Source organism: Saccopteryx bilineata, chromosome 2, assembly GCF_036850765.1.
Source record: "Saccopteryx bilineata isolate mSacBil1 chromosome 2, mSacBil1_pri_phased_curated, whole genome shotgun sequence".
Lineage (NCBI taxonomy): Eukaryota > Metazoa > Chordata > Mammalia > Chiroptera > Emballonuridae > Saccopteryx > Saccopteryx bilineata.
In genome coordinates, this window is record NC_089491.1 from 222,972,331 (window position 1) to 222,998,742 (window position 26,412).

Below are 26,412 nucleotides of genomic sequence, written 5' to 3' on the forward strand. Positions count from 1 at the left end.
AGACACAATTTTTAATTTCCCCCCGCCCCTCCCCCAATAAGATGTGTGGTGATGGAGGGAATGGGGAGAAACTGGTCTTTCTTGAGGAACTTCTCACCCCAACATTCATATGCTTTCTTGTACTTTTCACTGTCCATAATTCAAGAAGCAGGTGAGTGTGTGTGTGTGTGAAAGAGAGATTATATTATGTAAGGTCGCTCACAATGACTGCCGTAAAAGTGACTCTGTGAGAGTAAATTAGTCATATTGATTGACTTACTGGAAGACTGTGGGCTGAGTTTAAAGTTGGATATCCCCTTCTGTTGTTTCTCTCTGGAAAAAGAGGTGCAAAGAACACTCTTCTGGTTATTTCTTGAAAGGTGCCCAGCGAGTCAGGCCACAGCCACACAGCGGGGCAGTACATGGAGGACCAGTGCCCTCTCTTTGATCCTGCACCTTGAGAGCAGAGATCCCATCCTGGTGCTGGGGGAGCCTCAAATTCCTGTGACTGGAAGAGGCTACACCAGGTAGAATGGGACAGAGGAAGTTGCCAGGTGGATGGTGTGTCTAGCAAGGCTGGAACTTGCTTGGGGCGAGGAGTGACCCTCTCTGCAGGGACATCTCTTGGGCCAAGAATCCTCGCACACACTGCCTCTGTCACCTGCTATCACCACCTTTGATTCCCTTTATGGCCTCTAGGTGAGTGTCTGCCTGCTGGTGTTCATTTGCTTTTAATTTAATATTACCTCTCCAAGGGCCTCGTCCCATCAGTCCTTGTTTACAGTGTGTAAGGCACGTGTCTGGGACTGTGGGAGGTAAGAGGAGGAAGCATATTTGATGTTCAGGTTTCTGGAAGGTTCCAGATCTGAATAGTTCTGAGTTTTCAATGATTCCAGGACTCAAGCAACAACAGAACGCCAGTACATCACCACCACCACCATGATGACAACACAACACAGCTACACCACTACAACAGCACCATGACTCTGCGGCAGGGCCTGGCCAAGGAGTGGGAGTGGCACTGAGGTGAGCGCCATGCTCTGAGTGCCCCACCCAGTAGGATGAAAGGCTGCTGGTTTGACTGACAGCACCTTCTGGAAGCCTAAACTTTCCCCAGAACAGCTGAGAAGTGCAGAGATGAGAGGGGTCAAGGTTGGAAAGAAAACAAAGCAGAGAAAACCAGGGGCACTCCAGGGATGACTCGATTTGGAAACAAGGTGTATCTGGATCCAACTCTGCTCCACTTTAGATCCTTGTGACCTCTCCCATGCCTTGTGTTCTTGGGTGAGTCTGATCGACTTCACAGACCTGTGCCCTGCTCCTGCCTGGGCCTCCTTGCCCACCTGGTTTCCTTGCCTACACAACCAGCAACATCTCCTTGGAGCCACTCCCAACCTGGTTGAGGACTGGAGCTGGGTCCTCTCATTAGCTCCCCAGTGAGGTTGATCAGGGTTCTCGGGGCACCATCCTTGGGGATCCCACGGTCTGTGGCAGAGGCCGGCTGGATGACCTGTCCCCATTAGCCTCCCTGTTCCTGATCTCTCTCTCCTGTCACTCAGTCTGCTCTTGGGTTTTGCTCACTGCTAAGGTGACAGCCATGAGCAGGCTGCCTCTGGCTCTGCTTTCCAGGGAGCCTGGGCTCTCCCCTCCCCACACACACTGGTGGAGGAAAGAGAAATATGACCAGGTCTGGGGACATTTTACAGCTAGAGCCAGTAGACTTTGCCAATGGACTGAACATGGGAGACAAGGTAAGCCGAGAAGTTGAGGTTGACTTGAGCAACTTGAGACAGTGGTACTATTTGTCAAGATGGGAAGGCTACTGGGGTGAAGTGGAGTTAAGACAGGAACATTTTGTGTTGTGCTTGGGCGCCTGTGACACATATCACTTAGCTTGGGTTCCCTCCGAAAACGGGCCCTGTGACAAGAGGATATATGCACATAATTTATTTGGAGAAGGGACCTGAGGGACTGGGAAGACATAAGCCTGAAGAGGAGGAAAGCCACTCAGTGGGTCTGGTCTCAAGTTCTCACTGTGGGCCTGTGGGCTCAGTGCTGATGGGAAATGCAGAGGGGTGTGATCACCTACCAGCTCCCATCCCCCACTCTCAAGGGTTACCCCAGGGTTTGCCCCCCCCCATGCCCCAGGTGTACCATTGTTCCTACTGGGCCTAGCCAGTGGGCTCCGGCAGATCCCCAGCCTTCCAGCCTCAGAGGTCCTGGGAGGAGAGCAAGCTGTGCAGGGCTCCTGGCAGGTGCTTTTGGCTCCTTCTTTATGCAGCTGGTCTCACAGCAACTCCGGAGCAAAAGGCAGCTGAGAGGACATGAGGTGACCCATAAAAGATGTCCAGTGCAACACTCTGAAGAGAAGCCCTGTGAAAATTTGTCTCTATGAGTCTGGATCTCAGAGAAAGTTTAGACAGAGCGATAAATGCAGGAAAGGAGGGCAAATGAGGTAAGCGGCTGTCATGGAACCCTGAAAAGTTAAACTAGGACAGAAAAGTCATCTGCGAGTCCCTGGGGAGCTTGTCAGGTGTGTTTTCAGTGCAGCAGTGAGGAGCATCATGATTGGAGGGTGGAGGAGAGGCCCTAATTGAGCAGACAGTGAGGTGGAAAGGGGAGGGCTGGGCACCTGCTGCAAGGCTGAGGGGGAGGAGTGTCCTCACTGTGTGCCAGGAAGCTCAGTCCTGTCCTCCTGTCCGCAGTTTCTGTGCATGCTCTCAGTCCTCACAACCACTGTATGCATTACCTGTTATTATTCATCGTTATAGAAATGGTTGTGCAAAGTGAAACTTCAAAAGATTGTATTAGTTGCCCATGTTCCAATGGGTAAGGAACAGGTGATTTGAAGCCAGTGTCATGGACTTGGATGTCTAGTTTCTTTCTGTGATGCCACTGTTGTAGAAGGGGCAAAGGGCTGGGGTGGCCCTCTCACAGAAGGATAAGGGACAAGAGTTTATTCTTGAGGTGGCGTTCCTCTTTGTAGGAATTTGTTTTCTGGACATTCACCTTATAATTCTAAGCTATTTTGCAGAGTGACAAGTAGCAATATAATTTTCTGCCACTGATATTTCTGTCGATGGGCTGGTTATTACAGTGCCACTGATGTTGTTGGGACAGAGCATGACAGAAAGCCAAGAGCAGCCATTTGACACAAGATAGCCTCAAAACCATTTCTCCATGACCCGCCCCACCCCACTCCTAGTATATTTGCTCTGCTAAAGACCCAAGAGCTCAAGCTCTGAGGATAATGTGTGAAAATAAGGTGAATGAGTAATAGTTGGTAAGCTTTTTATTTGTCTACCTTTTCCATCACAAATGCTCTGAGTATAGTGCTATGTGATCATAGCTCGCCAACCAAGTACAGGTAGAAGCAATGGATGACACAGAGATGGGCTTAATTGATGGCCCAACAGATGTCTACTCGATTATAGATGTGGCTGCCCAGAGAAATTGGTACATGTCTTGATTAGTGCCTTGAAAATGGAATACAAATTAAGTGCAGCCCACTTGGGGAAAACATCTCGGCATGTCTTCCTCCATTTTGAGGAGCTATTTCCAATGATGACCTCTAACCGACAGATTTCAGTATAACAGGCTGATGGGACATACATCTAAGCCATGATGTCTGCTCTGGGAAGAGTGGCACTCAGACATTTAGGGCCTAGGGCTAAAGGATTGGCCTAGATCTGCAAAACATGGTGTCTTGTGGTCTCGCTGGTGCTATAGCATGAGCAACTTAGAAAAATCGCTTCCAATTTCAAAGAAAATGCAGAAATATTGAAAGGACTGAAGTAAATAGAAAGCAAATATTTACTTATTTAAACCTCATTCAAAGGCCCTAAAGTAAATGTAGACTAAAAAAAGGACAAAGAAACTTGACATAGTATGATATTCTAGGACAGTCTAGAAATATGTCTGTGGCTATTAATGCTGTCCATGGCATATTGTTGTTGGTTTTTAAAAATAGACTAAATTAGCATGCATAATGTAATCATTTTATAAAATATACATGAAATATATTTTATAAAATTTTACTGAATTTTTATTTATTTATTTTTTCTATTTTGAGGCATATATAGTAGAAGCCAAGATGGTAACTATATAAGGCAGTATCTAGCTTGGGAAAAAGATTGGATTGGATGAAGGTATAAAACCCCAAAAGATCTAGGAAAGGATTGAATAGGGGGAGGATCCAACACAAGTTCATGAAGATCCAGGAAAGAAATTGGTTAGTTTGAAAGAAAGCTTACCTCCTCCCAAGCCAAGAGTAATATAATCAAAGCTTAACAAAGGCTGCTCTCGGTAGGATGCATTAGTTCCCTGCACTAGCGCATTTGTTCATGTGTCCTTTCTCCATATCATTCATTTGGGCCTGGCAGCCGCAGGGGCCTAAGCATTGGCTCCAAGTGCCAGCTTGGTTATAGCAGTGCAGCACTGGCCAGAGCATAGCAGGGAACAGAGACTAAGCTAGCTGTCGGGGACAGAGTCTGAGCTGGACTAAGTTTTGGCAATGACTAAACTGAACTACAACAGCTTCGTATGACCTGCCGATACAGGGTAATGGCACAATATGTCTGCCCTCTGGTCCTTCTTCTGGGCTTGGTGAAGACAAGGCTGGACTTCTTTCACAGCAGGACAGAGCTAAACCACCTGATCGTGGATGAGACACTGGGCACCTGAAGACAGTCCATTGTGTTTGCTGCAGCTCTGGTAAGTCTTACCATTACACCTCATATACCCATGCGTGGGTCCCCAAAATGCTTTTCCTACGACTCAATGGAAGAAGCTCATTTCCACCAGCAACAGGATGGAAACCAAATCTATAGCTAACAGACTTTGTAATGCAGTTTTCCCAAGTTACCTTATTTCATCCTCATTACAAATTTCTAGTTACCATTAGCTCAGATATTTAAAAAAACATTTTTATTGAATTTATTGGGGTAACAATGGTCAATAAAACTGTACAGGTTTCAGATGCACAATTCTATACTTCATGTTCATATTGCATTGTGTATTCACTGTCTCAAGCCAAGTCTCCCTCCAATGCCATCTATTCCTCTTCTACCCTAATCCACCTCCCCTACTCCCTTCTCCTTCTTGTAATCCCCACACAATTGTCTGTACATTCTATACATTTTAATTTTTAAAAATTAAAAAGATTTTTTTTTTTTGTGAAAAAATAAAAACGTTTTTAAGGAACCAAACTGTGTGTCTTCTCTCATGCAAAGTTATACACCTGGAAACATTTCAAAACTTTCTTTGTGGTGATAAGAGTTTCAGGTTGGTTATTCCTTTCTGGGGCCACTTCTCTCTGAAGTGAGAAAGGCGGTAAACCAGTTGCTTGCTTTATACCTTGTTTCATATCTCTTGATCTTTGATTTTTCTAGCCCAGCACAAAAGAAAAAATGCTTGAGAAAAGTTAGTTAAATAAAAAAGATGAATAAGATTTAATCATATCCCACAGGAATTTACTCCTGGTGGGAAACAATACATGCACACAAATAATTCTAGTAAATATGGTTAATGTTGCTCCTTTGCCTGCAGTGTTCTACTTCCTTTTCCTCCTCATCTGACCAAGTGATGCTTCTGCACCAACACCTTCAGGAAGACTTCCTGAGCCACTCACATTGCCTAAGGGCAGCATTCACTTTTTCACCTCTTCTCTGTCCCAGGGCCTTTGCACAGTCAGTGCACAGGGCTAACTGAATGTGCCAGGGGATCCTAGTGTCCAGAGCAGCCCTTCATCAGTGGTAGATGGGAGATGGTGGTAAATACCCAGCTCCTCACCCTTTGGTAAGACAGCCTGAGGGCATGGACCACAGTCTCCCTGACATCCCCAGTAGGTTTGGGCCCAGGTGCCCACAGTGGCAGTCATGGATTATGCAAAGGCCCCTTCCCTTCTCTATCTAATTTCTGCAAGCCCACATTCTTTTTTTTTTTTTAAGCTGGAAACGGGGATAGACAGTCAGACTCCCGCATGCGCCCGACTGGGATCCACCCGGCACGCCCACCAGGGGGCGACGCTCTGCCCACCAGGGGGCGATGCTCTGCCCCTCCCGGGCACTCTCTGCTGCGACCAGAGCCACTCTAGCGCCTGGGGCAGAGGCCAAGGAGCCATCCCCAGCGCCCGGGCCATCTTTGCTCCAATGGAGCCTCGCTGCGGGACGGGAAGAGAGAGACAGAGAGGAAGGAGAGGGGGAGGGGTGAAGAAGCAGATGGGAGCCTCTCCTGTGTGCCCTGGCCAGGAATCGAACCTGGGACTTCTGCACGCCAGGCCGATGCTCTACCACTGAGCCAACCGGCCAGGGCCCAAGCCCACATTCTTTACTCCAGCTGGTGACCTGGTGTCTTTATGGCAGACACACATGAGTCCTCTTCTTGTCAGAGGCTCACTCTTCTTTTGCACATTCTGTTTATTCTCCCTGGAGTTGTTCCCAAGACATTTCCCTCAGTTCTGCTCCCTGGGCCTGGCCAACTACTTCTTCAAAGCTTAGCTTATGACACCCACTCTGAAAATGCTTTAGAAGTGCACAGTTCTGTAGAAGCTGCCCCAGCCCCTGTCACGTTGTGCTTGTCTCTGTCGCTGGCCTTGGCAATGACATTTTGCTGTAATTGTTAGCTTCCTCTCTGTCTTTCCCACCAAATAGTTTTACTTTTCTTCTTAGTGATTGCTCCATAGTACAATCCTTCCCGCGCCATGGTGTCTTTATTTATGCCATACAATTCACTTCTTCAAATGTTATAACCCCCAGTTATTATTTTGCTTTTAGTGGTTCGTTCACTTTTAAAAGTATTAGATCTTTTTAAATACCTGCCTTCATTTTTGTTTGTTTTTCCCATTTCTGGAATTCTGTATTCCTTCATGAATCTCTGTGCTCCCGCCTAAAATCACTTCATTCTCCGTGAAAACTTCCTTTAGTATTTCTGGGTGTCTAGGTGTGCTGTTGAAAAAGTCTCTTAGTTATTGTTTGTCTAAAAAATGCTCTTATTTCACCTTTATTTAAGAATGTTGTAGTTTTTTAAAATATAAAATTTTAGGTTAACAGGGTTTTTTTAAACCCCCCCCCTTATTACTATGATACAGCCTTCTTTCTTTTTTTCTGAGAAAAAAAGAAGGTTTTTTAAAAAAATCATCTTTTTATTGTTTTCCTGAATCTAATGTTTCCTTTTCCCTCTCTGGCTACTTTTAAGATGATTTATTATCACTAGTTCTTAACAATTTGACTACGGTGTGCCTTGGTGTGGTCTTCTTTGTGTTTATTCTCCCTGAGAGTTTGTGGATCTCTGTTTTTCATAAAATCTGAAAATATTTTGGTCATTATTTCTTCAATCTTTGTGCTCTAATATCCCTCTTCTCTCTTTCTCAGACTGCAGTATTTTGTTTATTTGATGATTTTATCTTGTCCCACAGATTACTGAGGCTGTCCTCATATATCTTCCATCATATTTTTTCTTTGTCTTTAAGTTTAATTTCTTTTGCTCAGTCTTCAAGTTCAATCATCTTTTCTCCTAAGGTGTCAAAATTGCTGTTAGATCCAGCCAGTGAATATTTTATTTTATACATTGTATGTTTCTGTTTTAGAAATTCCATTCTGTTCTTTTTTATAGTTTTGAGAGTTCCCATATGTTCCATCATCATGCCCATGTTTTTTTTCTTTAAGTCTGTGACTATATTTATAACTTTAAAGTCCTGTCTGCTAATTCCATATTTCTTGTTATGTCTGTGTCTTTTTCTGTGTCTTTTTCTAACCTGTTACCTGTGATTTTTGTCCAGGTAACAGGTCCCATTATCCTGCCTGTTTGCATGCCTACTACTTATTAAATTTGACACTGGGCACTGTGGATGCGAGCTTGTTAAGTGCCTGGATTCCATAAAGAGTGTTGAATTTTACTCTGGCAAGTGGCTAATTTACTTGCAGTTCAGCATAATTTATTTCAAGCTTTGTTAGGATGGGTATAGAATGATAGCTTTTACTCTAAGGCTAGTAATCCAGTTTCTGGGGCATGACATTTCTGAGGTGTCAATTGAGTTTCCAGGGTGTTCATGGAGATCTGTTCATTCTGGCAAGTTGGAACACCTATGTCTCCAGCTCTTTGCAAGTTCCAGAATCTTTGTTTGGCTCAGGGGTCCCTGATGGTCCTTCTTTGCCTGGCCTTGTGGAGTTTCCCTACATACTCATAGTCTAGTATTCAGCCAGACTCAAGGGGACTCTTATCCAGATTTCTGAAGCTCCTTCCATGAAGTTCCCTCCCATCTTGTGCTCTGTGTTACACACTCTCATCTCAACTCCCATCTTTGTCTTCTCTGCTTGGCAAGATTACTGTACTTCTCTTGGCCTTGCCTCCCATTTGCCATGATCTAGAAAGTGCCTTGAGGCAGAAAACTGAGGAAATTGGAGAGCTCACCTCATTTCTCCTTTCTTGGAAATCTTCATCCTGGCATGTTTGATGTGCAACATCTGTAAACAGTTGTTTCATGTACTGTGTTCAGTTTTATAGTTATTTATGAAGGGAGGGCTAGTCTAGGCGCCCTTACTCCCTTGCACCCCTCTGGATGTAAGAGTCCAGGAGGTGGAGAAAAGGATTTTAAATCTCTGCACCCCCGCCCTTACAGAGACACAGGGTCAAGGTTGATGCCTGTGGCCAGGTGGATAACAGCCCCACCCAGAGATGCCCACATCACAGTCCCCAGAACCCATGAGCAGTGAGATTAAATAAATGATCTTATGATGGGGAGATTACCCTGGATTACTTGGATGTGCCAGCATGATCACAGGGTCCTTCTAAGACGGAGGCAGGAGAGGCAGAGCAGAAACAGGCGATGTGAGAATGGAAGCAGAAGTTAGAGTGATGAACTCTGAAGATGGAAGACGAGGCTATGTGTCAAGGAGTGTGGCAGCTACTAGGTCCAGACTAGGCAAGGAAACATTCTCCCTGAATATTCCAGAAGGAACATAGCCCTGCCAACTCTTTGATTCTAGACTTCTGACATCCAGAACTGCAAGAGAATAAATTTGGGTTGTTTTAAACCACAGTTTGTGGTTATTTGTTCCAGTATCCCCAGGAAACTAATTGAGTGCCTTCTGAGTGTTGGTTCAACAGACAGAAAAGAGTAAGTAGAAAAGAGGCAATGGAGGCTGCCCAATGCTAATGCCTTAGGTGTAGTTTGCTAACAATCATAGACAGCTTTTGACAATTTAGATATGGATCAAAACGAGAACTCTTCAAAAGAGTAAGAGCTAAAAAGAGGTAGGAGGAGGAAGAGGTAGGAGGCCCAGAGTATAAACCAGGGGATGGAGTCTGGGAGAAGCTGTCTTATTCTCTTGACATACGGCAAAAGGAGGGGATGACTGTAAATTCGCTCCATTGATATGACAGTTAAGATATTCCTGTATCTGCTAAATAATTCTTCTCTAACATCTGTCTCCCAAATCTTAACTCAGCTCCCGAGACTCAGAAGGTTGGGGACCTTGAATTTAAAAAATCCTGGAGTAATCAATGGTATTAGTACAAATGGACACTATTGTCCAGATAGACTCTATTTCACAGATAAACTGAAGTGACTTGAATAGGCCCGCACTGAGATGGGCTTCAAACCGGGGCCTCTCTGACCCGAAAGCTCAGGTCTTGGGTCACCATGCAGTGTGGCTCTAGAGAAGAACCATGTCCACATGAGCATCCTGGGGACACTGCTCTAGCTTTACCTGCCTGGCTACTGAACAAACAGGTGTGTCCTTACATTAACCCTCGAGTCCTTATGTTAATTCTCTTCAGGAATAAACTACTTGCCTATTTTACTTCTCAATTTTCCCTTTTCAGAAATAAAACCCAGATCTGTCAATACGAAAAGAACTATTTTATTCACATCACTGATCCTGGGCTCCCTCCAAAATTTCTTCTTTGGTATCCACTCCTCTGTAAGGTGCTAAAATACTCAAACCAGCAGGCAAATAAAAGAAAAGAGGCCTGCAGGCTCTTCTCAGCCTTCCCTCTCTCTGTCAAGAATGGCTGGTGGTTTACTGCCCCACCTGTGCCCTGCGAAGTCTTGTCCCTTTCTGTGACATCCTGCTCTGCACTCTCACCTGTGGGCTGCAGGTGGTGAGGGCTGTTCTGCCCCCTCACCATGCTCCATTGAAGTCTCAGTCCCTGAGTGAGAAGCGAGTCTGCCTTTGCCCACACTTATACCATTCCCCAGCCTCGGTGTGATTATAAATAGCTCTATGTGTTCCACGACAAGTAATTCAAGACTCACACCCTCGATTGCCATTTGATTGTAATTACATAATCACATCTGTGCACCCAGCATGCATTTTGAAGGGAAGTGACAAGCATTAGCACACTGACACTTGAGACTGGCACCTTGGCATAGGTAGTTGTGTTTCTTCTCAGCCCTGAGAACTGGGTGTCAGGCCAGATGTTCAGCAGTGAGAGAATATAATACATAAGGTCAAACTGCCATTTGGGAAAAGCTAGAGAAGGCCTTCCGCTATGTCAGAGGTTGATTTTTTCTGGTATAACTGAAAATAATGGTAGGGAGAGAGCGGAGTGAGGAGCATTTCTTGATTAAGCCACACAGACCAATTAGCGCTAGAGATGGCACTAACTTTAGAAAAGTGTGTCATGTGTTTGGATGTGGACGGCCATTTTAATACTCATGTGTGCTTGACTTTTAAATGTCTCACCAAACATTTTCTTAAGGGTGACTATAGGCATGCATAGCAATTTAGCACTGGCTCTCGCAGCCAGATGCTGGTCAGGCACCAGGGGGTATTTCCAGCTGGAGGGAAGCACAAATAGAACCATTTCTAAGATGATCGTGTTGCTTGATGTAGGCTGATTTCCTGTTAGCATTTAAAAATCAACACCTGCTCATTCCCTCATGATCCAGGGGACACTGATCCCTGTTCCCAGAAGACAGGACTAGGACGCTGTGGCTTGGGCAGCCGGTGAGAAGCCAGGACCCTAGAACACACAGCACAGAGCTCAGGGCACTTGCTGGGCTTGTACCATTCTGCTAACTCCTAGAACTAGCTATTTCCATGACACTGTTTAGAAGTTGTTGGATGGGAGATGACGTCAGAGTAATGGCAGGGTAGGAAGCGATACCAATAAATCTCCCCCAAAACTCAACAAGATCTTCAACCAGAAACAGAAAAACCTATACTTGGAGCCTCCAGATGCTTCACAATACACCCAAAGGTATGGTTGAGTGAAAAATTGGCTAAATATATAACTAAACCCCGAAGGAAATAGGGAGTAAGAAATGCTCCGCCTTCCTCACTAACCTAAGCAGGGCGGCTTTCTCTGGTAACTGTGAATATAGAAACTGAGGCGGGCAAAGAGGGTGAATAGATCCAGGCCGCGGCACAAACGGCTGAACCAGGCTGTGGCACGAAGATCCAAGTCGAGGAAAAACTGATCCTGTGGCAACCCGGGCAATACAAGCTAACACTCGCGCCAAACCCAAACAAAGAAAGACAAGCGGGGCAGCCATTTTACCCGATCTCCTGGTCGGTGCGCAGTTAGTGGGCGAGAGATTTCTTCCTAAGCCCCGGGAGTGGGTGCCCGTGTTACCCCACAGAGAGGCACAGTCAGAGGCCTTTCTGTGGGCCAAAAGCAGAATCTCTGGGCAGCCCCAGTGCCCTGGGAAAGCCACGCATGGGAGGGAGTGAGAACTAATTCCAACGGTGGAAATTTTCCGTGCTGGTGGGGGTTTCACTCAGAGGGAAATGCGGCCGGCCTCATATCCTGGTCTGCGCGCAGATAGTGAATGAGAGATTCCTCCAAGTGCCTCGGCAGTGCGCGCCCGTGTTATCGCACAGAGGGGCAGAGTCAGGGGCCTTTGTGTGGGCCAAAGCGGAATCTCGGGCCGCCCCAGCGCCTTGCAAAAGCCGCGCACGGGGACGGAGCGAGACTCAATTCCAACGCTGCAACTTTTCCATGCGGTTGGGATTTCACTCAGAGAGAGACTGCTGGCCGGATATCCTGGTCTGCACACGCAGATAGTGAGTGAGAGTTTCCCCCAAGCGCCCCGGAAGTGGGCGCCCGCCTGTGTTACCGGACAGAGTGGCAGAGCCAGAGGTCTTTGAGTGGGCGGAAAGCCCGCCTGATTATGCTAGCAGCTCTGACTGACTGAGCCTTACCCAGAGCCCTGTGCTGAGTGGAAATAGAGTGGGGAGTTGCCAGCTCTTTGAGCCTCTTACTATCCAGGCAGAGGCAGCAGCAACCCCATAGCTGGATTATCAGGCTACTAATTGAGGAAGGAAAGACTAGGAGAAAGGCTCCAGGAACACGGACTCTCTCACTGTCGGAGCCTATAAATGCTAATGAGCCTCGACTGCCAATGAGACTAAAGCACAATACATGACATTGCCATAGAGACTTATCAACTGCAAACCTCTACCTGAGCGTGCCAAAGGGGCAGAACCCGGGGTACAGAGTCACCGACCAGGAAGAGAGAGAGAAAAGAAAAAGCAAGAAGATAACCTCTCAAAATCAAGAATAATCTGCAGACTTTATAACCTATCCCATTTTATTATATTTGTTCGTTTGTTTCTCTTATCTTCATTCTTGATACTTGTTTTCCTCCTCCAATTTGGCCGATTAACTCTCTGCCGGTCTTACTCTCTCCTCTCCTTGAACTACACTACCCATAAGTGTTACATCTCCCATTATCTTTTCTTTTCTCTTCCTTTCTCTCTATGAGGGTTGCACCCAAAAACCCTTAACTCTCTCTTTCTCTCTCTCCTTTCTTTTTTCTTCTTTTAGTGGTTCCCTCTTTTTCTCTCTCTCTCTCTTTCTTTTCTCCCTCTATATTAGTTTCTTCCTTTCTCCTTTACATCTCCTCTCATTCAAACCTCAATAACAAACAAAGTATCTTATCTGGGACTCAAACTTATGTTTGTGGCATTTTGGGGGGGTTTTACTTCACCTTTTTAACTCACTAGCAGTGCTCCCATCCCTGGCTCTCCATTTTATCTAGTTCTTGTTCCACTAAATACAATAGTAATTTTTTAATTTGTCCCCCCATTTTTCTGTTTTCCTCTTATTCTTCTTATCATAACTCTTAGTCAACCAACACCTAAAAGCATATCATTTTATTCTTGACCCAAATTTTTTCCTTATTTGCTTTTTGTGGGTCCATACGCTCTTTTTTTTTCTTTTTTCGTCTTTTTTTCCCCCTTTATTACTTTTCCCCAATTCAGGCCCTCCATCACAGGCATTGTTTGTTATAATTCACAGTTCACCACAAGATTTTCTTAAGAAAGAGGGGAGAGGAGAGGAGAGGAAAAAAGGAGGGGGGGAATAATTTCCTTTTTTAAAAATTTTTATTTTATTTTTCTTTATTTCATTATTAATTTTTTAAAAAAAAACAACTCTTTTCGATTTTTTTAAATTATTTTTTTAAACTTTTTATTCTTTCTTAAATCTCATTAATACTATCAACAAAACCACCCTCAGATGCCATTAAGGAAGAGAAAATCGAATATTATGGATCCAAAAAAAGAGAGGTAACACAGCTAGATGAGGAAAAATCTATGGAGAAAAAATTTAATATATTGGAAACCTTGGAGCTAAATGACAGAGAATTCAAGATAGAAATCCTAAAAATCCTCCAAAATATACAGGAAAACACAGAAAGGCAATTTAGGGAGCTCAGAAAACAACTCAATGAACACAAAGAATATATGTCCAAGGAAATTGAAGCTATAAAAACAAATCAAACAGAGATGAAAAACTCAATTCACGAGCTGAAAAATGAAGTAACAAGCTTAGCTAATAGAACAGGTCAGATAGAAGAGAGGATTAGTGAAATAGAAGACAAGCAACTTGAGGCACAACAGAGAGAAGAAGAAAGAGACTCAAAAATTTAAAAAAAAATGAGATAGCCCTACAAGAATTATCTGACTCCATCAAAAAGAATAACATAAGAATAATAGGTATATCAGAGGGAGAAGAGAGAGAAAATGGAATGGAGAACATACTCAAACAAATAATAGATGAGAACTTCCCAAGCCTGTGGAAAGAACTAAAGCCTCAAGTTCAAGAAGCAAACAGAACTCCGAGTTTTCTTAACCCCAACAAACCTACTGCAAGGCATATCATAATGAAATTGACACAAACCAACAGCAAAGAAAAAATTCTCAAGGCAGCCAGGGAAAAGAAGAATACAACATATAAAGGAAGGCCCATTAGATTATCATCAGATTTCTCAGCAGAAACTCTACAAGCTAGAAAAGAGTGGACCCCAATATTTAAAGTCCTGAAAGAGAGGAACTTTTAGCCACGAATACTATACCCATCAAAGCTATCCTTCAAATATGAAGGAGAAATAAAAACATTCACAGATACAGAAAAGATGAGGGAATTTATCATCAGAAAACCCCCACTCCAGGAATTACTAAAGGGGGTTCTCCAATCAGATACAAAGAACAAAAAAAAACAGAGCCACAAGTAAAAGCTCCAAGAAGAACACAATAAAACCAAATTTAAACTGTGACAACAACAAAAAGAAAGGGGGGGAGAAGATGGAGATTAACAGTAGCAAAGGACGATGGAGTGCGAAAGTACTCACAAAATAGTTCACTACAATGAACAGGGTAGGGACCCTTTTCATTACTCAAAGGTAACCACCATTGAAAAAACCACCACAGAAGCACATGAGATAAAAAAGATAGCAACAGAGGAAAGATGTATGGAATACAACCAAATAAAAACAAAAGATAGAAAAACAAAAGAGAAGGATCAAACAAGACACAAAACTAACAGAAAGCAAGATATAAAATGGCAATAGGGAACTCACAAGTATCAATAATTACACTAAATGTAAATGGATTAAACTCACCAATAAAAAGGCACAGAGTAGCAGAATGGATTAAAAAAGAAAATCCAACTGTATGCTGCCTACAGGAAACTCATCTAAGTAACAAGGATAAAAACAAATTCAAAGTGAAAGGCTGGAAAACAATACTCCAAGCAAATAACATAAAAAAAGAAGCAGGTGTAGCAATACTCATATCGGATAATGCTGACTACAAGACAGGAAAAGTACTCAGAGACAAAAATGGCCATTTCATAATGGCTAAGGGGACACTGAATCAAGAAGACATAACAATTCTTAATATATATGCACCAAACCAAGGAGCACCAAAATATATAAGACAGCTACTTATTGATCTTAATACAAAAACTGACAAAAATACAATCATACTTGGAGACCTCAATACACCGCTGACGGCTCTAGATCGGTCATCCAAACAGAGAATCAACAAAGACATAGTGGCCTTAAACAAAACACTAGAGCACCTGGATATGATAGACATCTACAGGACATTTCATCCCAAAGTGACTGAGTATACATTTTTCTCCAGTGTACATGGATCATTCTCAAGAATTGACCATATGTTGGGCCACAAAAATAACATCAGCAAATTCAGAAAAATTGAAGTTGTACCAAGCATATTTTCTGATCATAAAGCCTTGAAACTAGAATTCAACTGCAAAAAAGAGGAAAAAAAATCTCACAAAAATGTGGAAACTAAACAACATACTTTTAAAAAATGAGTGGGTCAAAGAAGAAATAAGTGCAGAAATCAAAAGATATATACAGACTAATGAAAATGACAATACGACATATCAAAATCTATGGGATGCAGCAAAAGCAGTGATAAGAGGGAAGTTCATATCACTTCAGGCATATATGAACAAACAAGAGAGAGCCCAAGTGAACCACTTAACTTCCCACCTTAAGGAACTAGAAAAAGAAGAACAAAGACAACCCAAAGCCAGCCGAAGAAAGGAGATAATAAAAATCAGAGCAGAAATAAATGAATTAGAGAACAGAAAAACTATAAAAAAAATTAATAGAACAAGGAGCTGGTTCTTTGAAAAGATCAACAAAATTGACAAACCCTTGGCAAGACTTACCAAGGAAAAAAGAGAAAGAACTCATATAAACAAAATCCAAAATGAAAGAGGAGAAATCACCACGGACACCGTAGATATACAAAGAATTATTGTAGAATACTATGAAAAACTTTATGCCACTAAATTCAACAACCTAGAAGAAATAGATAAATTCCTAGAACAATACAACCTTCCTAGACTGAGTCAAGAAGAAGCTGAAAGCCTAAACAGACCTATCAGTAGAGAAAAAATAGAAAAAACCATTAAAAACCTCCCCAAAAATAAAAGTCCAGGCCTTGATGGCTATACCAGCGAATTTTATCAAACATTCAAAGAAGACTTGGTTCCTATTCTACTGAAAGTCTTCCAAAAAATTGAAGAAGAAGCAATACTTCCAAACACATTTTATGAGGCCAACATAACCCTCATACCAAAACCGGGCAAGGACTGCACAAAAAAAGAAAACTACAGACCAATATCTCTAATGAATACAGATGCTAAAATACTAAACAAAATACTAGCAAATCAAATACAACAACATATTAAAAAGATAATACATCATGATCAAGTGGGATTCATCCCAGAATCTCAAGGATGGTTCAACATACGTAAAACGGTTAACGTAATACACCATATCAACAAAACAAAGAACAAAAACCACATGATCTTATCAATAGACGCAGAAAAGGCTTTTGATAAAATACAACACAATTTTATGTTTAAGACTCTCAACAAAATGGGTATAAAGGAAAATATCTCAACATGATAAAGGCCATATATGATAAACCATCAGCTAACATCATATTAAATGGCACTAAACTGAAGGCTTTCCCCCTTAAATCAGGAACAAGACAGGGTTGTCCACTCTCTCCACTCTTATTTAATGTGATACTAGAGGTTCTAGCCATAGCAATCAGACAAGACAAAGAAATAAAAGGCATCCATATCGGAAAAGAAGAAGTAAAGGTATCACTTTTTGCAGATGATATGATCCTATACATCGAAAACCCCAAAGAATCCACAAAAAGACTACTAGAAACAATAAGCCAATACAGTAAGGTCGCAGGATACAAAATTAACATTCAGAAGTCAATAGCCTTTCTATATGCCAACAATGAAACAACTGAGAACGAACTCAAAAGAATAATCCTCTTTACGATTGCAACAAAAAAAATAAAATACTTAGGAATAAACATAACAAAGAATGTAAAGGACTTATATAATGAAAACTATAAACCATTGTTAAGGGAAATCGGAAAAGATATAATGAGATGGAAGAATATACCTTGTTCTTGGCTAGGAAGAATAAATATAATCAAGATGGCTATATTACCCAAAGCAATATACAAATTTAATGCAATTCCCATCAAACTTCCAATGACTTTTTTTTTTTAAAGTATTTTTTATCTCATTTCATTAACTTTTTTTTTTAATTTTTTTTTTATTTATTCATTTTAGAGAGGAGAGGGAGAGACAGAGAGAGAGAGAGAGAGGAGAGAGAGAGAGAGAGAGAGAAGGGGGAGGAGCTGGAAGCATCAACTCCCATATGTGCCTTGACCAGGCAAGCCCAGGGTTTTGAACCGGCGACCAATGACGTTTTCTAAAGAAATAGAGCAAAAAATCATCAGATTTATATGGAACTATAAAAAACCCCGAATAGCCAAAGCAATCCTAAAGAAAAAGAATGAAGCTGGGGGCATTACAATACCTGACTTCAAACTATATTATAGGGCCACGACAATCAAAACAGCATGGTATTGGCAGAAAAATAGACACTCAGACCAATGGAACAGAACAGAAAGTCCAGAAATAAAACCACAAATATATAGTCAAATAATTTTTGATAAAGGGGCCAACAACACACAATGGAGAAAAGAAAGCCTCTTCAATAAATGGTGCTGGGAAAACTGGAAAACCACATGCAAAAGAATGAAACTGGACTATAGTCTCTCCCCCTGTACAAAAATTAACTCAAAATGGATCAAAGATCTAAACATAAGACCTGAAACAATTAAGTACATAGAAGAAGACATAGGTACTCAACTCATGGACCTGGGTTTTAAAGAGCATTTTATGAATTTGACTCCACAGGCAAGAGAAGTGAAGGCAAAAATTAATGAATGGGACTACATCAGACTAAGAAGTTTTTTGCTCAGCAAGAGAAACTGATAACAAAATAAACAGAAAGCCAACTAAATGGGAAATTATATTTTCAAACAACAGCTCAGATAAGGGCCTAATATCCAAAATATACAAAGAACTCATAAAACTCAACAACAAACAAACAAACAATCCAATAAAAAAATGGGAAGAGGATATGAATAGACACTTCTCCCAGGAAGAAATACAAATGGCCAACAGATATATGAAAAGATGCTCATCTTCTTTAGTTATTAGAGAAATGCAAATCAAAACTGCAATGAGATACCACCTCACACCTGTTCGATTAGCTATTATTAGCAAGACAGGTAATAGCAAATGTTGGAGAGGCTGTGGAGAAAAAGGAACCCTCATACACTGTTGGTGGGAATGTAAAGTAGTACAACCATTATGGAAGAAAGTATGGTGGTTCCTCAAAAAACTGAAAATAGAACTACCTTATGACCCAGCAATCCCTCTACTGGATATATATCCCAAAAACTCAGAAACATTGATACGTAAAGACACATGCAGCCCCATGTTTATTGCAGCATTATTCACAGTGGCCAGGACATGGAAACAACCAAAAAGCCCGTCAATAGATGACTGGATAAAGAAGATGTGGCACATATACACTATGGAATACTACTGAGCCATAAGAAATGATGACATCGGAACATTTACAGCAAAATGGTGGGATCTTGATAACATGATACGAAGCGAAATAAGTAAATCAGAAAAAACCAGGAACTGCATTATTCCATACGTAGGTGGGACATAAAGGTGAAACTAAGAGACATTGATAAGAGTGTGGTGGTTACGGGGGGGAGGGGGGAATAGGAGAGGGAAAGGGGGTGGGGAGGGGCACAAAGAAAACAAGATAGAAGGTGACAGAGGAGAATCTGACTTTGGGTGGTGGGTATGCAACATAATTGAACGACAAGATAACCTGGACTTGTTATCTTTGAATATGTATCCTGATTTATTGATGTCACCCCATTAAAAAAATAAAATTATTAAAAAAAAATCTACACCTGATTTTGATTTGGTATTAAATATTGGGTATCCCTCCCCACTTTCCTCCAAAGGACGGAAAAATTATGGGAAAGGGCTTATTTGGATACCTGATGGGCTCAGCCCCAAATGGAATGTAGAATCATGATTGGTGATATATGGGCTTTTGGAAAAATTTTTACGTAAAATTTGAAAACAACAAACAAACAAACAAACAAAAAAACAAAAAACCCCACAGGAGGCTAGTCCTCAATAAGTAACTCATCTATATATATATTTTTGACAGAGACATAAAGGGAGTCAGAGAGAGGGACGCATAGGAACAGACAGACAGGAAGGGAGAGAGATGAGAAGCATCAATTCTTCGTTGTAGCACCTTAGTTGTTCAGTGATTGCTTTCTCACATGTGCCTTGACTGGGGTGTTACAGCAGAGTGAATGGCCCCTTGCTCAAGCCAGTGACCTTGGGTTCAAGCCAGCATCCTTGAGCTCAAGCCAGTAACCTTTGGGCTCAAAACAGCCACCATGGGGTTATATCTATGATTCCATGCTCAAGCCAATAACCCCTTGCTCAAGTTGGTGAGCCCATGCTCAAGCCGGTTGAGCCTGTGCTCAAGTCTGTGATCTCAGGGTTTCAAACCTGGGTACTCCGTGTCCCAGTCTGATGCTCTATCCACTGCACCACTGACCGGTCAGGCTTTTTTATCCATTTGGATGGCTACTTCCACACTCTTGGAGGATGCTCCTTATCTCAGTCCCTCGAACTCCTCACCTCCTGTGAACTCCCAGGGAAACAATTGACCCTAGTTCGTTCGTTTGTTCATTCATTCATTCATTCATTCATTCATTCATTCAGTAAATATTAAGTATCTACTATGTGCCAGGCTGTGTTCTAGATGTTTAACTGAATTCCTCCCTACACTAGAATTTATATTCCAGGGGTTCTGGTTTTTTTATGGCAGCAGAGAGGTGTTGGGTTGCCACATCTGCTCTGGGTTGTGGATCTCTACAGTTGGTCCTCTGATCTCTGGCAGAGAACATCATCCCTATCACCTTCATCTCGAACTTCATGCCTTTGTTGTGCACCAGTGCATACACACAGGCCCACAGAGCATTGGGCTAATCCCACTTATCTTCATAACTGTGCACCTGTTTCTGCACACTCCTCTCTCATCTTGTTGGACATTCATTAATGTGCTCATTTCTTTTTAGTTTCATCCCTCACTTTCACTCACCCCTTAGCCACAGGCAGTCATATTATAGTAATGCATTTAAGGTGTATCTTTTAATTTGAAGCTTATCTTTTAAAAAGGCATCCTCTTGTTTTATGGGTACATATTTTAATTTTATGTAAATGAGGAAGACTATGGCCTCTTGAGCCAGACAGTTTGGATTCAAATTCAAGCTCTGCCGTGTACCATCTGTCGAGCTTGATCCGGTTGCATTATCTCTATGGCTCTCTGTTTCATCATCTAGAAAATGGAGCTGATAATAGTGACCCAAACCACTGGCTTGTTGAGAAATTAAGTTGGCTAACTTGACCAAATAAGTGAGCCCTAAAGAGCAAAGGACAACTTAATGACAATCTCTAAGCAGGACCTTTGTGGTTAGAAGTCTGAGTCTAATGAGGAGATAGCAGACACATAGTGGCACAACAGGGAAGTTTCCTATAAAGAACGTCTGGCTATGGTGAAAGAATAACTGTAAGACATAAGGGAGTACCAGAAAGGACAGACTCGGGAGTTCAGATCCTGTTGGAGAAGGTGTGGTTCGGCCGCTGGGCAGTGGGAAGTTTGCTGGTTCAGCCAAGCCAAAGCTGGTCTGGAGCTGTGGGGCGACCACAGAACAGTCCCAGGAGTGCAGGGGACGTGGGTGGTGGCAGCAGGAGTTCTGAGCATGGGGCTGCAGGAGAAGGATGCAGAAAGCTTGTCACCAGATGGAGGCTGCAAGATCTGAGAGGGATGAGTTCTGGGCCAATGTCTGCAGCCCTCCTCCCCCCAGGATGTCCTCCCACCTACACCTTGACCCCTTCTATGCTGGAAGTTGCAGGAAGCCTCTTCTTTCTTCACGTCCCTCTGGCGCCCTCTACTGAGAAAGCTTAATACTGTGCTTGCTTTAAAGGAAAACCGATTACAGAAATTCTGTGGATGGTTGCAGAGCATGACCCATAGCAGGGCATGTCGCCTTTAAAAGGCCTTCCAAAGTTAGAGGCAAACAAGCATTTATTTGAGTTCAATGAAAATAGCTCTTTGGGAATCATAAATTCAGGCAGGAGTCCAAATACTGTTTTGATTTGAAGACAAAGGTGAGGGGTCTGGCTAAGAAAGGGAAGGGGAACGATTACATGAATAGAAAGAAGGCATTTCTGTTGGTGCAGATAACAGCACTGTGATGCTAATTCCGAACAGTGTTTTAAATTTTCAGTCCAGTAGTTTTATCTACTTTCTCGTTATCTTTGCAAACAGTTCTTTGAGAAAACAGGTCACTGAGGCCCCGTCTGAAGGTTGTCTTGCCCCATTGTAATATCCCCAGGTTTGAGACAGAAGGAGTGCAGGGCAGCTCCTCTGAGGTGGCAGCTCCGGCTTCATTTCAAGTGGCTCATTTATATTATTGTTTACAGGTGTGTTCATTGGTGAGCAGCAATAAAGCAAAGCTGTCCACTCACTATGGAAAATGTCACCAGGTCAAGTCATGGGGAAGTCACCCTTCTACACTTGACACTCAGCCCATCTGGGAAATTGCTGGAGTATGTTCAGTATTTATTGAGCACCTAGTATGTGCCACATGCTGTTCTGGGTACTGAAGGGACGCAGAGGTAGAGATGGGCAAGGGTCTTGTGCTCATAGGGCTCCCATTCTAGAGAGTGAATTAGATAAATAAACTAATATTCAAGAAATTACCCAGTAACATCAGTGCTGTGTTGAATAAAATAGGGTGATGGTTGGTCAAGGAAGTACTTACTGAGAGGTGACCTTAAACCTGAGGTCTAAAAGTCAGAAAGAGACCTGCCAGGTGAAGACAGGGGAGAAAGGGGCCCCAGGAGCAGGAGCTCAGCCTGAAATTCTAAAATATATCTCCAACATTCTAAAAATGTTCCTAATTCTACCGACACTTCCCATTCGATAGATAAAAGAAAACTGAATGTTACTTGACATATATTTGTATTTTATTTTGATGTATATTTTTCAAAAAACAACAATGCTTAAACCACTTCGCTGTATTTCCTTGGGGATTGTCTGATTTTCTGGGTGAAATTTATTTGCGGCTCAGTGGAGGGCCTACCGAGGCATGATCTGGTGTAGGAAACGAGGAGTGTTCTCTGGGGCACACCCCTCCCTCACTCTGAGCTTTGAGAGACGTTCACTTCTCTCTCTCGCCGTGGCCTTCATCCCTCCAATGAGAGCCTCCGTTTCGGTGGCAGTCCGTGCCCTTTGCTCCTTTCACAGAAGTCCCCATTAAGTACTTTTCTCCTAGGAAGAGAAAAGTACTTCCCTCCCATCTCATCCCATCAAATCTCACATCTAGTCAATTACCACCTCTCAGACGGCCGTGTGGGAACACAGGAGCTGGCAGGCTGCTCTGTGCCACCTGTTAGAGGACCATACACTGCAATGTGTTACTTGTCCCAGGTGTATCAGGGACAGAAAGATAATCTTCTACCGGGGTTTCTCTGGTGTCAGCTGCATGCAGCTGGAAGAGCTAGCTGTGGGTCAGGTAAAGGAGTTACTCCTCTGTGTGTGCTCCAGCCTGGTCCAAAATAAAGTAAAATGAGCTCATATATTCCCCTTGTGTGTGTATGTGATCCAGTGATCTCATTTTATTTTCTGTCCGGCTGGACTTACTTGGGCGTGCACACACACACACACAACACACACACACACACAACATACACACACACAGCAACAAATGAATGGATAAACAAAATGTGGCACACATACAGTGGAATATTATTCAGCCTTAAAAAGGAAGGAAATTCTGACAACATGGAGGAGCCTTGAGGATGTTATGCCAATGAAATAAGCCAGTCATAATATAATAACTACTCTGTGATTCTACTGATGCGAGGTATCTGAAGGAGTCAACTTCATAGAGGCATAAAGGAGAGTAGAACAGTGGTTGCGAGGGGCCGGGGGAGAGAATGGGGAGTTCTTGTTCAGTGGACATAGAGTTCTACGGGGAAATGGAAGGTTCCAGAGAGGGATGCACCATAAAGTGAATGTGCTTGATACTGCTGCACTGTATACTTCAAAATCATTAAGATGATAAATTTTATGCTATATGTGTTTTACCACTGTCAAAATAAAATTGAAAGGACACGTGTCCAGAGGCTGCAGGCTCTGCTGGTCTCAGCAGAAGGAAGAGGGAGTAGCATGTATTTATTCCTCAAAGCCGACCCTTCCCTGGGACAGCCCTGGCTCCCTGGGGTCGCGGTTGCTCCTTACCTAGGGAACTAGTACTGCATCTTTCTCCGTGACTATGGCAAGTGCTATTTCCACAATGCCTGTCTTCTTGTTCTAATGCGGTCTGAGCACAGAGCTCATGCTGGGGATTGCCCATGGCTTTGAACATCTTCCAAACCCAGCCTGTGACAGGGCAGGGAGCTGGCATTTGACTAGGAGGGACTGTTGGCAGGGGATGATCGCCGCGGACTCCCTGTGCCTTCTGCACAGTTGAGTGTGGTTGAGAAATGCAAACCCCACCCCAATTAGTGGAGCAGGCATGGGGTTCTGCCTTCCTTATTTGAGCATCTGAAGAACATTTGGCCAACATAAATGGCAGTTTGTGACAGATTGTAGCTCTTATTGGATGTGTCTCAGTGCTCTAATTTGGCCGATTCCTGAGCAAACTGCAATATGCCTCCCCTTGAAAGACTTTGCTGGGTTCCTGCCATTTCCCAGAATGTATATAAAGAGATGGCTATTTCCAATAACTACATCCCTTTCTAACATATAGAAAACACATTTACCAATTAGCAAGTTATAGATGGGTGGCCAAACCTTAAGTGTCTGACTGATTGATACAATTTTAAAGAGCAGGTTTCATGAGGCCGCTGATAACTATTATATCTGATATGATGGATTATTTCACATTCATTCTATGGAGATTTGGTTAGTCAGAAGTCAGTCTATGTGCTCAGAGATGGAGCAGAACTAACCAACACTTGAAATGCTAAGACATCTGAGAGAGGAACAGCCACAGGCCAAAAGTCTTTGTCACTGGCATGTTGCTATGGCATTTGAAGAAGCCCTGCACATGTGAGAAATGTCAATAACTCTAGCAGCACATTAAAAATCACAGTTGCAAACATTCGCAAGACCAGTAGACATGCTTTAGAAAATCAGGTTCTTAGTTGGTACATTTCACCAGTTCCAGTTTCCTTGGATTTTTAGAAGATATGCACTTGGAATGAGGAAGTAGGGTACTATAATTTGCCTGTCATTGAATGCACATGTTCTTACTTTTTTCCTTGATTTATAATATAACTTATAGAATGAAACAACCTTCCAACCACAGCTCTTCCTTCCCAAATACGTACACATGGAAGGCATTAAATGTCAACTGGAGAAAAACACACCAAATTCACAGCAGTTGTTTGTATGTGGGGAGGGAAGGAAGAGTGGAGTCCCAGGTGAGACTTCAGCTCTATCTGTAATATTTTGTCCATCTTACTGAACATCCAAACAAATATGGTAAGTATTATTTAATTCTTATAATCGAGTATGGGGGCATTTGCTATATTACATGTTTTTTACTGTAAATTTAAAAATACCTGCAAAACCACAAAACATGCTCACCCCAGATCCTCTGTGCTTGCACACTCACTTGGTGATGTGGTCACGTCTCTGCTGCGCCTTCTCCAGGGGTTTGTGGCTTCACCTTCCTGCGCCCGGATGTCAGTACTCCTTGGGGCTGTCCAAGCACCTCTTTTCAGTTTTCACAAATTTCTGAACTATCTCAGGCATGTCTATTGTTTCAATGCTAACCCATCCAGATAGCTCTCCAAACTGCAATTATGATCCTAGGTCTTTCTCCCAAGCTTTCGCTTAAGTAAGCCACCCTCGCCCACGAGACAGCTCCATTTGGTTGTTCTGTGGGTTTCTCACACTCAATAGTGTCCTAGATGAAAATGAATTCCTTGACCCCTACACCTGTTTTATCTCCAGGAATTTCTATCTCAGAGAATATGGTAACATCTATCATTCTGCCCAAGCCAGAAACCTGGGTGGTTTCCTAGACTGCTTTTTCTCTCCCACTTCTCACATTCAACCCTTCACCTCCTTGTGTTGTTTCTAGAAGTATTGTTGCACCTACCCAGTTCTCTCCATTTCATAGTAACTTCCTTCTTCCACCATCTTATTATAACAGCTCCTGACTGGTTCCAGAAAAAAACCTTCCTGATGCACTCTGCATGGCAGGCAGGATGGTCTATCAAAAATGCAAATATGCTCATGTCTCAATTTGCTTAAACCCTCAAAGGCCTCCCATGCCTGAGTCCATGCTGTAAGACACCTTACTCTCCAGCACCACCTTTGACCTCTGGAACTCTGAGCCCTATCATGGTGGGCTGCTCGCCATGCATGGGCGCAGTGCCCATTGTTGTGCTTGTTCTTGTTTTCTCCCTCCTGTTGTCTCTCTAACTCTGAGCTAAGCCTTTGTTCTTAGAAGTCTACTGGGCAACCTGGTTCTCCCTCTGCCCCATCTTTGTTGACTAAGCCAACTCTTGTCATCTAGCCATCAGGACTGACCTCACCCTCTCTCTCCGCAACGGTCCCTGATCCCACATGTCTGGCTCCCCGCTGACCTTTTCGTAGCACTTGCTTGCACTTTCCCAACGCCTCCTTACTGTTGCTTCCCTCTCTGACCTGTCAGCTCTGATCTGTCACCCCTGTGTGGCTCATTGCTCTGTTCGTGGTGACAAGCCCATGAAAAGTGTTTGCTAAGTATTTGTTCAATGAATGAATAAGTGTGTGTGTGTGTGTGTGGGGGGGGTGTTGTGAGAGTTCAGTGGGATACTGCATGTGTTCCACACACCAATTGTTAAAAAATCGGGTAGATAGCTTGACTGCTTTAGACTCCTCATATAAACAGGATCATACTGTATTTGTGCTTCTTCTGCCAGGCTTACTTTACTCAGCATACTAATTCAGTCTTGCAGCTTAAAATTTTTCTAAGAAGGCAGAACCTGCATTGTGTCCTTATCCCACACACACACACAAAGACGGCGGGAGGACGCTGTTGGCCGTGATGGATATGTTTATAGCACTGATTGTGATGATGGGTTTGCAGGAGTGTACTTATCTCCAAATTTGTCAAGTAGAATACATTCAATATATACAGCTTTTTGTAAGTCAATTTCACCTCAATCAAATGG

The 26,412-nt window shown here is 42.9% G+C and overlaps 1 long non-coding RNA gene across 1 annotated transcript; it reads right to left on the reverse strand.

Annotated features, from left to right (window-relative positions):
• Nucleotides 1-273: 273 nt before the first annotated feature.
• Nucleotides 274-24,937, reverse strand: LOC136323143 (uncharacterized). The gene is made up of 3 exons (XR_010728923.1): nt 24,836-24,937; nt 2,146-2,352; nt 274-312 (listed from the first exon to the last, which is right to left on the reverse strand). It is a non-coding gene; the product is annotated as an uncharacterized lncRNA (long non-coding RNA).
• Nucleotides 24,938-26,412: the final 1,475 nt, after the last annotated feature.